A 12,002-nucleotide genomic window follows, 5' to 3' on the forward strand; every position below is an offset into this window, starting at 1 on the left:
AATATATCACCTTACCGCAGCCTTCAACATTGGTAATGTGAGTTGCCAGTAATTGCCAGCCAACCAGAAATTGTCACCGTATAGGTCTTAAAGCCTGCCTATCCTAGGTGATCCAGTAGCTGGGAGGGAAGTCTTTGTGTCCCTCTTTGATGGGTTGAGGTCATGGGAAGAAAGGCGTTCAGGAGAATCAAAATAAAAGTGGCATCAGAGACCACCCTCTTGGCCACTATCCATGCCTCTGACTGCCTTCAGATTGGGGCAATTGGAGGCAATAGCCAACTCGATAGGCATGTCATCATAGTTTCCCAATTTTAACATTTCCTTTCTTGGCTGGCAGGAACAAAAGCGAGTGGGAACATGTCACATCTAAGTACTCACATGGCTATTCACTAACCAATAAGGCTTTAATTTCTGTTGGGTTGAGAAGATCACCCATGGATTTTCTTGCCCAGCACTTTGTTGCTAAGGTAGGGGCTGACTATCAATCCAGGATGAACGTAGTCAATTATTTCCTGTTCTCACCATTTTTGTTATCACCCTCTGGGTAGAGGAAGTTCTACCTGTGATAAACAGCCAAAAGAAGAGATATTTGAAGATTAGTGACTTTGAATTATGTCGGGGCACAGTAATTAAAAAATAGATTGGTCAGTATTACTGTGAACAAAGATTAAGTGAGCTAACAAGAGCTGCAACTTAAGAATGTTCATTTTGAAATCTTTCTGAAATCTGGTCATATGCTAACTGAAATGTAAAACCCACATCAGAAAACCATTTTTAAAGTGTAAAATGCTAAAGGCAATAGAACAATAAAAAAGTTCAAACACTTCACTTTAAAAGGATGTTTGTCCCTAAAATAATCAATTGCTGTTGACCACATTAGGCCAGGAACATTTTGGTATTATTTGAGATTAAAAGTGAATGATGGTAATCTAAATGTGAAAAAACAGGAAGATACACTGGCAATCTATAAACATGCCATCAGTAACTGGGAGAGAAAATTAGGTTAGTGTTTTTGATGAAGAATGATGCAGATATGCTGAACATCATTAGTTCAGATGCAGGTTCTCTAACCAAAACATTGACCCACCTTCCATTGTCCAGACTGCAAGGAATGTCTCTTTGAATTTCAGAGTTATCTTTGCACATTTCTGCCAATCTGTTTCATTTTTGATCTCATTGACCAAGGCAACTTTCACACTGGAGAGAATTTGTCCTGTATCAATAATTATGAATAATCCATAATACTAGAAAATATTTCTTTGTTTCACATCCCAGATTAAGCTATATTTAATCCTCGTAATAATGAAAAATTAGAAGTACTGAAATTTTATGCAAGAACTTTGAAACTATCTAAAGACAGAAAAGATCTTGACTGCCTGCATTGATAGCAGCTCGTCTTCATAATAAGTGTTTTAATCAAGGTAACAATTATGATGGCAATTATTAACAAACAAGTTTCCTTATTCCAAAAATGCTGTTTAAATTGACTAATTTGAAGGCAAAAAGGGAAAGAAAGTAATATAGAAATGACATTCAAAAAGTGATTGTTTTTGTCTTAAAAACTCTGACAATGATTACTCATCAAGCAGTACAAGGGAATTGCTCACTAATTATAGTAAGTGAAATCCATTTTATGCAAACTAAAGAATTCTAAACAAAGTTTTCTTATTTGGATGCAAAATAGAAATTGCTGGAAAGTCTCTAGCAGCATCTGTGGAGATAAAGCAGAGTTAGTTCATCACTGAGGGAGTCCAGCGAAGGTTCGCCAGATTGACTCCCAGGATGGTAGGATTGACATAATAAGAAAGACTGGATCAACTGGGCTTGTACTCACTGGAATTTAGAAGAATGAGGGGGCTATCATAGAAACATATAAAATCGTGATAGGACTGGACAGGCCAGATGCAGGAAGCATGGTCTCAATGTTGATGAAGTCCAGAACAATGGGTCACAGTCTAAGACTAACGAGTAAAACATTCAGGACTGAGATGAGGAAGAATGTCCTCACTCAGAGAGTTGTGAACCTGTGGCATTCTCTCCCACAGGAAGCTGTTGGGGCCAGTTTGTTAGACATAGTCAAGAGTGAGCTGGACATGGTCTTAGACTTAGACTTAGACTTACAGTGTGGAAACAGGCCCTTCGGCCCAACAAGTCCACACCGACCCGCCGAAGCGAAACCCACCCATACCCCTACATTTACCCCTTACCTAACACTACGGGCAATTTAGCATGGCCAATTCACCTGACCCGCACATCTTTGGACTGTGGGAGGAAACCGGAGCACCCGGAGGAAACCCACGCAGACACGGGGAGAACGTGCAAACTCCACACAGTCAGTCGCCTGAGTCGGGAATTGAACCCGGGTCTCTGGCGCTGTGAGGCAGCAGTGCTAACCACTGTGCCACCGTGCCGCCGTCCTTGCAGCTAAAGGATCAAGGGGAGAAAGCAATAGTGGGATACTGAAATTGCATGATCAATCTTGACCGTATTGAATGGTGGTACAGACTCAAAAGCCCGAATGTCCTACTCCTGCACCTATTTTCTATGTTTCTATGTCCAGTGACCCTTCTTCAGAGCCTGTTGAAGCTACAACATTTATTCTGGACCCCTGAAGTCTTATGGCACGGGTCAAACATGGACAAGAAAACCTCTCACCCTTGGCTGGTGAGCCAATCTTCTGGTATGTTAAAAATACATTTGCAGAAAGCGCTGAGAATCGCAAGGGCACAGAACATACTTTCAACATAGACAACAGACTTCAGTGTCCATTACCAAGAATGGTTTGGTAACACCACTACCAACTGAGCTGGCTGAGTTCAAAAGGACATTACTGCTAGACTGTGCCTGCAGCACGTGGTGAGGGAGCCAACAGGAGTGGAAAAGGTACTTGACTTCATCCTCACCAATTTACCTGTCACAACTGCATCAGGACATGCTGGTGTTGGTGGGAGTGATCACTGCGCAGTCATTGCATGGCCAGGATCTCTTCCATTGTGTTATTCTACATACCATGACTTTGCAAAAGAGATCCACTAACACAAGATTGGTCATCCATGAGGTGATGAGGCTCAGCATCAACAGAAGAATTGAATTTAACCCCAGTTTGTGGTTTGGTATAATGCTCAGTCTTCTGTTAACATCAAGGTGAGAGATCAACCATGGTACAATGAACAGTGCAGAAGTACCAAAAGCAGCACAAGGAATACCTAAGAATGAGGTAATAACCTGCTGAAGCTACAACACAGGGCTATTTGCATACCAAACAGTGGAAGCAGCATGCAATAGTCAGGACTAAGTGATTCCATAACCAATGGGTGGTATGGTGGCTCAGTGGCTAGCACTGCTGCCTCATAATGCCAAGGACCCAGGTTTAATTCCAGACTCACAGGTGACTGCCTGTGTGGAATTTGCATATTCTCTCTGTGTCTGTGTGGGTTTCCTCCCACAATCCAAAGATGTGCAGGTTAGGTGAATTGGCCATGCTAAATTGTCCATAGTGTTCAGGAATGTGTAGGCTAGGTGCAATAGTCAGGGGAAATACAGAGTAATAGGTGTAGGGGAATGGGTGTGAGTGGGATATTCTTTGGACAGGCAGTATGGACCTGTTAGGCCAAATGGCCTGTTTCCATATTGTTGGGACTCTAAATTCCAAATCCCTAAGCTCTGCAGCCCTGCAAATATCTGCCATGAATAGTGATGGATAACTAAGCAAGTAACAGGAGGAGGGGGTTCTTCAAATATCCCATCCTCAATAACAGCAGGTCCAGTATAGCAATGTAAGAGACAAGGCTGAAACATTTGTACCCATCTTCAGCTAGAAGGGCTGATTAGCTGATCCATCTCAGCCTCCTCCAGATGTCCCTGGAATCAAAGATACTTGTCATCAACCAATTTCATTTGTTTACAATATTGAGAAATGACCAACGGCTTTGACTATTATGAGCACCACAATGACTGCAACAGTTCCAAGTGAGAAGGGTCAGATTTAAAAAGAACATGAGGGACAACTTTCTATCGACAGAGCATTGTTTGTGTGTGGAATGAACTTCCAGAGGAAGTGGTGGATGTGGGTACATTACGACATTTAAACTACATGAGTAAGAAATATTTGGAAGAATTTTGACCAAGCACAGGATTATGGTTGGCATGACCTGGTTGGACTAAAAGGTCTGTTTCCATGCTGTATGTCTCTATGACTCTATGCAGCTCAGCACTACCTGGTCAGGGGAGCTAAGGACGGGCAATAACTTGGCTTAGCTAGTGACAATCACCTCCCATTATTAAATTCTAAAAATGTCACTGGCTTGTAGGAACATCCAGAATGTTATTAGGAAGAGAGTTCCATTAATATCTAACAGCAACAATGAAAGGAAGGCATTATCGTTCCAAGTGAGACTGGTCGGCAGCTTGAAGAGGTAACTGCAGTATGGTGGTTTTCCCAGGCACCTATTGGCCGTGTCCTTCGATGTGGTAGAGGTTGTGTGTTGGATGCCACTGTCGAAGCAAGCCAGGATAGGTTGCTGCAGTGCACCTTCCAGATTGTACACATATTGCCACGGTGTCTCAGTAGTGAAAGGAGTGAATATCAAAGGTTACATTGTTTTGGAAGAGATTGAATTTTTTGAGTATTGTCAGAACTGGACTCATCCAGATAAGTCAGAGCAAGTAAGGAATGCAGATGCTGAAGATCAGAGAGTGCGTGGTGCTGGAAAAGCACAGCAGGTCAGGCAGCATCCGAGGAGCAGGAGAATCGGTGTTTTGAGCATAAGCCCCGTCATCAGCCCTCATTCCTGATGAAGGGCTTATGCTCAAAATTTCGATTCTCCTGCTCCTCGGATGCTGCCTGACCAGCTGTGCTTTTCCAACACCACACTCTTCAATTCATCCAGACAAGTGGAAAGTATTCCATCACACACTGGACTGGTACCATGTGGATGGTGAATAGGCTTCGGGGAGGCAGGAGGTGAGTTGTCTCAGGTTGTTGACAGTGGATATTCAGCAATGGTAATTCCATTGAACATTGCCTTTAGCGCATACTCTGCTAAAGAAAACACCCCTGGAGTTATGTTTTAGAATACCGCAGTGTAGAAAAATAGAACTTTTCTGAAAGTGCATTTCTAGGTTAAATGTTAATATGTTGAAATTCCTCCTGCTTTTTAAATGATGCTATCTTTATTCTTCAACACGAAACAGACTTTGAAACAATATGTTAAATGGCCATACACTATTATACTATGGAGTAACTTATGCTTTTCAGGACCTAATGAATTGCTATCTCTTAGTAAAACTCATTACCTCATACTTTTAAATAGACCTATTTTACTAGCAAAAAAAGATGAACACTTTAAATTCTAAAAAAAATCAATTAGAAATCATTGATGTTCCTAATGCAAATTAATACAAACTTATTTTGTATATCTTCTAAGCTTGTACCAATTTTACTGAAAACACAGACTAGACTGATGAAGCAAAAACAAGGCCTGAAATAACATATTTAATGTGGTGCATAGTCCTGATATATTTAGTCTAGTTAGTGTTCTTTGTCAATCTTATCTTCCAAGATATGTTTACCATTCATCATTAGTTCTGCTTTCTGATTTTAATCTCTTTCAATAAAACTGCTTCTTGGAAGGCTAGATAAAATAATTGTCATTAGTCTGCAGGTTTCCTTTCTTTTCCTGAGGAGCAATAAACTTGCTTTCCGACGCCCATCTCCCCTCCCCTGCACCCCCTCCTCCTTCCCCCACCCAACAGCCCCTGGTGTATAATGTAGTGATATGCCTTTCTAAAAATAAATGATAATATGCCAATGTGTATTTGATCAATGTTGAAAAAAATGTGTTTATTCAGATAAACCCTGGGATATTGCATATTATTGTATAGCTTTTAAATAAGATGCATGTTTCTGGTGCTCATTTTGATGCAGTTCTTTCACAATACTTCAATTTTGGTTTTAAAAAATGTTTTTCTAATATGGCATTCACCACAAGAGATAGATTTACACATATTACTTGCTTGGGTTTGCTAATTTTATAATTAGTTATTTACACAAATGATAATTCTGACAAAAGTAATTTGCAATAAAATGATGGTTATCATAAATCACTTTATAAACTAATAAATGTTAGCACACAATGACTAATTCTGATATTTTCAGGAAGTGTGCTTCTTTAATAATGTACCACACATCTCAAATTCACCACATATCACTCATTATTGATATGTGAAAGCATGCATTCAATATGATGATATAGCCAAGAGATATGTTTCTCTAAATAATAGTACAGCAAGAGCAAGTTTTGTATCATTTTTTGAGTGATTTCTTCCATTTTGTACTTGGAATTCTAAAATCACAATGAAGGAGTAAATGGAGATTATGTAGATTGTATTCAGGTGCTGCTATAGAATTTACTGAATTTTGAATAACACACTTTTTGATTTTACCTTCATCCACTTTAAATGATAGAACAGGTTTAGTAAAATTACCTTTTTATGGTGTAAATGGTTGAAAATGATAATACAATAAAGATGACAATACACTTAGATTTAAATTTATAATTTTTCTGGTAGAGCTCACATTTCAGAAGTAAATTAAGCAGATAACTCTTTTGAAACTAAAGTGGAATAAATACACTTGTATTGTTTTTAAGTAAAGACAATGCTTTTCCAAAAAAAAACTGACAATGTCAGGATTTACTTTATTTATTTCAGTTTCGCAACATATAGTTTACTGTAGAATGAATTGGAAAAGAAAGGAGACAACAATTAGCAATTTCCTTTTTCAAGTACAATGGTTACGTACTGTGATAAAAGAAACTTTTGATCTGAGATGATCGAAGGGCTTCCAATTACCTCAGTCGCTCAAGAGTCGCAGCAAGCTCCTTTGAAGATGTGTTGGACCTCATTGGGGAGTCTGCCTGCCTTTCCTTCTTTGCTGCTTTGAATGTGGTTGTCAATGGTGTCAAATGTCTAAGAATTACAATAGCAGCTTTTGAAGAGCCACTGGACTTCTTCAGGGCCTACGTCAAAAATGCAGAACCTTGTCCATGCCCTCAACAGTGTGGAGTGAGCCCTGGTCAAATGGACCTTTTAGAATAGTCAAGGTGTTGCTCCATAGCATCTAGTTGCAAATATTGCATTGGACATTGAGATTGAGTGTGATATACTAATGATTGCTGCCAGGACAATAGTTGCAGTACAGGTCAAAGTAATGTGCTAATCGAATACTGGAAAGATTACAGTAACAGCAACAGCACCAAGAAATAAATTCCCTTTTCTGAAAAACATTGGGTAGGCTGCTCCTGTTGAATCACATTGAAAACTTCCTTTGTTCTGTGCATTTTCATTGCAGAAAACCTAAACAGAATTATATTGAACAGTCACTAGTCATTAATAATGTTTCATTTCACTTTGTTCCCGATTCTTTTCATCTACTCATCCGTTTTTCTTAATGTTATATTTAGTATATTTAAGGTGTAATTACTTCCTTTAAATTCTGTTTTATTGCATTCACTGCACTCTTAAAAGAAAATCCATTGCATTGCTTTAAAAAAAATCTAACATTTGCAATAATTTTGGTAGATTTAGCAAATGAGAAAAGACTTGCACATCATTATCCCAGAAAATTTAATCTTACGAATACTAGACGAGAAATACTCAGTGTTACTTAAAGTGTTTCTGACTCTTGGAAAATAGCTGTCAGTTAAATTCACAAGCATCGCATTATGTGTGCTCTTCAGCATATTTTACTGAGGTTGTGTTCTAATGGCATGACTCACAGTATTCCAGATCAGCTCGTGATTTTACATAAATAAGATGAAATCATCCATCTCTCATATGAAAACTCTGTACAAATTGAACCACAAAATAGTTCAAATCTATTCATTGACAGCAGCTTGCTTTACTGTGTTTTTTTTTAAACCAATTTGTTTCTTCCCAACAGTCAGAACCCCTGCTGAATCTATTGTACAAAACATCAAAATGATTTTGGAGGTAGAGCAAATAAAAGTCTCCCAATCATTGAAGCTGATACTGCTAATATATCCAAAGGTATGGTTGAATTGATATGCTTCATAAGAATTGACTTGGAATTGTCCTTTTTTTTTAACAGATCATTCTGTTATATCTTAAATTCTGAAAATCATCTTGGGTAAATGTCATGAAATCAAAGTTCGTAACAAAAATGTTTGATAAAAATGCCCAATTCATTTAAAAAACACAGTTAAACATGTAACAGTGTAACAATGCTTGGATGTTTTATATATCATTTATAAGTCAGCACAGTGTTAACATGCATAAATCATTACATGTATATACGTGAGGCCATGTTGGTTAAATAATATATGTTGTGAGGCTAATGGACAAATTGAAAACCATTGTTAGATTGAACATTTTATTCTGCAGACACTGACTTTCCTCATCAAGCCAAAAATGTAGTGGCAAGCTACACGCCACATAGTTTTATAGGTGTATTATTAAGTTCTGTCTGCCCTTGATAAATTAGGATAGTGCAGCATTCTATTTCGATGTCACTCTCCGCTTAAATGAAATAACGAACACTTCAACATTTGGACACATCAGTACAAGTCACAGCCATCCAATCTGTCAAGAATGGCACCTGAATCTCATGGTAAAGGCTTACTATCAGCTTTACACTAGTCCCATGCTTTGCACTATATGACAAACATCTTTTCATTAAGGTTTCAAGAACCATATTTCTATTTATATTTCTATATTTCTATTTATAAAACATCATTGAAAGATAAAAGCCTCTTGATTATTTGTTCAAATTGAGAGTTCAGTTAGATTCAGAAAATGATTATAGCAGAACAGAGGTTAGGTGTTTTCTTAAAATAATACAATGCCGTTACACAAGTTTCCTTTTTCCTGGAAGTGTGAAATCTTTTGTAAATACAAAAATAAATTCTTGCTTGTCATATCAGAGCCAGTGCTTTGGAGGAAGAGACTGGCAATGACAGATTGACTGATGCCATTCCCTCATTCATTGTATCATGGGAAAATATTTTTGCAGCCATTAGGGTGAGACATCTATTTAAGAGGGTGTAGTAAGTCAAAGCGGTTAACATTAGTGAAGCATTGGGTGAAAATGGAAGCCTGGATGTAGAACATAGGCTGAATCCATTACCTTCCAAAGGAAATAACCAGGCTTGGTGGATGAGCCAAGTCCAACATTTCAGGGTTTTAGAGATGAGCAGTGAGGGCAAATAGAACAGATCTTACTATTTGTGATGATGCTTCTCCATTAACAAGATATTTTTGCCTTTGCTTTTTCTCAGGAGGGGTCGTAAAACAGAGTTTCCGATATGTCTAGAAATATCTACCTGAAAAGGCATTTTTAAAAAAACACTTGTACAAAGAAATGGGCGTGGCCAGTTCTCTCAGTTCAAGGTTTTTTTCTGGTTTGGTTTTAGCAAGCAGTCTATTTGAAGCTACTGGACACGTCGTAGCTGGAAACCCAAAGAAACAGCTCCATACTGATCCTCTGTCTGATATCTCTCTCCTGTAAGAACGTAGATTTTTTAGATTAGATTGCCTACAGTGTGAAAACAAGCCCTTCAGTTCAACAAGTCCACACCAACCCTCCGAAGAGTAACCCACCCAGACCCATTTCCCTCTGACTAATGAACTCAACACTGTGGGCAATTTAGCATGGCCAATTCACCTAACCTGCACATCTTTGGACTGTGAGAGGAAACCACGCAGACACGGGGTGAATGTGCAAACTCCACACAGGCAGTCACCCGAGGCTGGAATCGAACCTGGGACCCTGGTGCTGTGAGGCAGCAGTGCTAACCACTGAGCCAATTTGCTGCCCCTCCGTGCTGCTCCTTTGTCAAGGAGCATGTTATGGGATATTACAGGAATTCAGAACAGCTCTTTGTTAGGTTGCACTTTTGTGTCGGTTGGATTTTCAAATAGTTATGTTCAATCATAGAATCCCTATAATATGGAAACAGGCCATTTGGCCCAACAAGTCCACAATGACCCTCTGAAAAGTATCCCATCCAGACCCATTCCCCTACCCTATTACTTCCCTTGACTAATACACCTACACAACCCTGAACACTATGGGCAATTTAGCATGGCCAATTCACCTAACCTTTGGACAGTGGGAGGAAACTGGAGCACCAGGAGGAAACCCATAAATCATGGGGAGAATGTGCCCGAGATTTTAGATGTTATTCTAGATTCGGTTTTCTTTTGTGTATGTTTTGTTTCAAACTGAGTGGTTTGATCACCTGCTCCTGGAATATTCACAATATATCTGCTTAAAACAACGAGAAAAGTTAGGGTCTGGGCACCCTTCTTGAATTGTTTTAAGTGGGTCTGGCCTGGTCCATAACACTATTTCTACTGACAGCAGCGCAGGTCAGGTACAATTAAAGGTCTCATCAATGACTTTGCCTTCAACTTCAAAATGTGACTCTGCATTTGGGATGACAAGTGGAAAGGAACATACAAGTGCCAGGTGATGATCATCTATAACAAAAGAGAATCTAACCGCCATGTTCTGGAATTGAATAGCATTGTCATCACTGAATCGTCTTCTATCAACAATGTGAGGGTTACCATTGAGCAGAATCTGCACTGGAGCAATCATATAAGTGCTGTAGCTAAAAGAGCAGCTCTGAGATTATGAATCCTAGTTCAAGTAAGTTACATCCTGACACCCTAAAGCATGTTCACCATTTATAAGGTGAAGGTCAAATTTGGAAAACTCCCCACTTACCTGATTGAATGCAGTTCTGCACTGATATAAATTAAGTTGAATAAAAAGTATGCTTATGACAGATATCAGGTATGAAATAGAATCAGGCTATTCATAGGGAAGGTGAAGCACCAACCAAGAGAAGCAAAGAAGAATTGTGAATAAAAACTGGCAGCTAACATAAAGATGAACACTGTGGTCTTCTTCAAGTACATCAATAGTAAAGAGTGGTAAACCAAGGAGAATGACCAATTAGGGACCAAGAAGGGGATTTACAAATGGAGGCATGAGAGATGGTGGAGGTGTTAAATCAATTTTTTATCTCTGTCTTGAGCAATGAGGTATATGCTACCCAGGCCAGAGAAGGAAAGTCAGTTACTGGAAGTTTTTGAACTTTATAATGAGGAAATATTGGATAAGTTGTTGGTACTTAAAGCTAATAGGGCACTGAGACAGATGAGATGCATCTTTCAGTTTTCCATGCATTCGGGGAGGTGCTGGATAATTAAAAAATAGCAAATGAAACACCTTTATTTTAAAAAAATATTGCAAAGATAAGTCCAACAATTACAAACCAATTAGCTTAACTTTGATAGCTTGAAACTTTGAGAAACAATTATTCCATACAGAATTGTTTTCAAATTCACCTGCTGGATATAGGTGTCATTTGCTGACCAGCATTTATTGCCTGCCCTTAGTTGCCCTTGAGAAGGCGGTTGTGAGCTGCCTTCTTGAACCACTGCAGTCTATTTACTGTGGGTTGATCCACAATGCCATTAGAGATGGAATTCCAGGAATTTGATTCAGTGTCAGTGAAGGAACAGCGATATATTTCAAAGTCAGGATGGTGAGTAGCTTGGAGGGGAACTTGAAGGTGGTGATGTTCCCACGTACCTGTTGCTCATGTCCTTCTAGATGGAAGTGGTTGTGGATTTAGAAGGTGCTACCTGAGGATTTTTGGTGAATTCCTACATTGCATCTGGTCAATAGTACACACAGCTGCTACTGAGCATCATTGGTGGAGGAAATGGATGCTTATGGATGTGGTGTAAATCAAGCAGGCTGCTTTGTCCTGGATGGTGTCAAGCTTCTTGAGTGTTGTTTGAGCTGCACCCATCCAGGAAAGTGGGGAGTATTCCATCGCACTCTTGACTTATGCCTTGGAGATGGCTGACAGACTTTGGGGGGTCAGGAGGTAGGTTTTTTGCCACAGTATTCCTAGCCTCTGACCTGCTTTTGTAGCCACTGCATTTATGTGGTGAGTCCAGTTGAA

This window comes from Hemiscyllium ocellatum, chromosome 4 (genome assembly GCF_020745735.1).
Source record: "Hemiscyllium ocellatum isolate sHemOce1 chromosome 4, sHemOce1.pat.X.cur, whole genome shotgun sequence".
NCBI lineage: Eukaryota > Metazoa > Chordata > Chondrichthyes > Orectolobiformes > Hemiscylliidae > Hemiscyllium > Hemiscyllium ocellatum.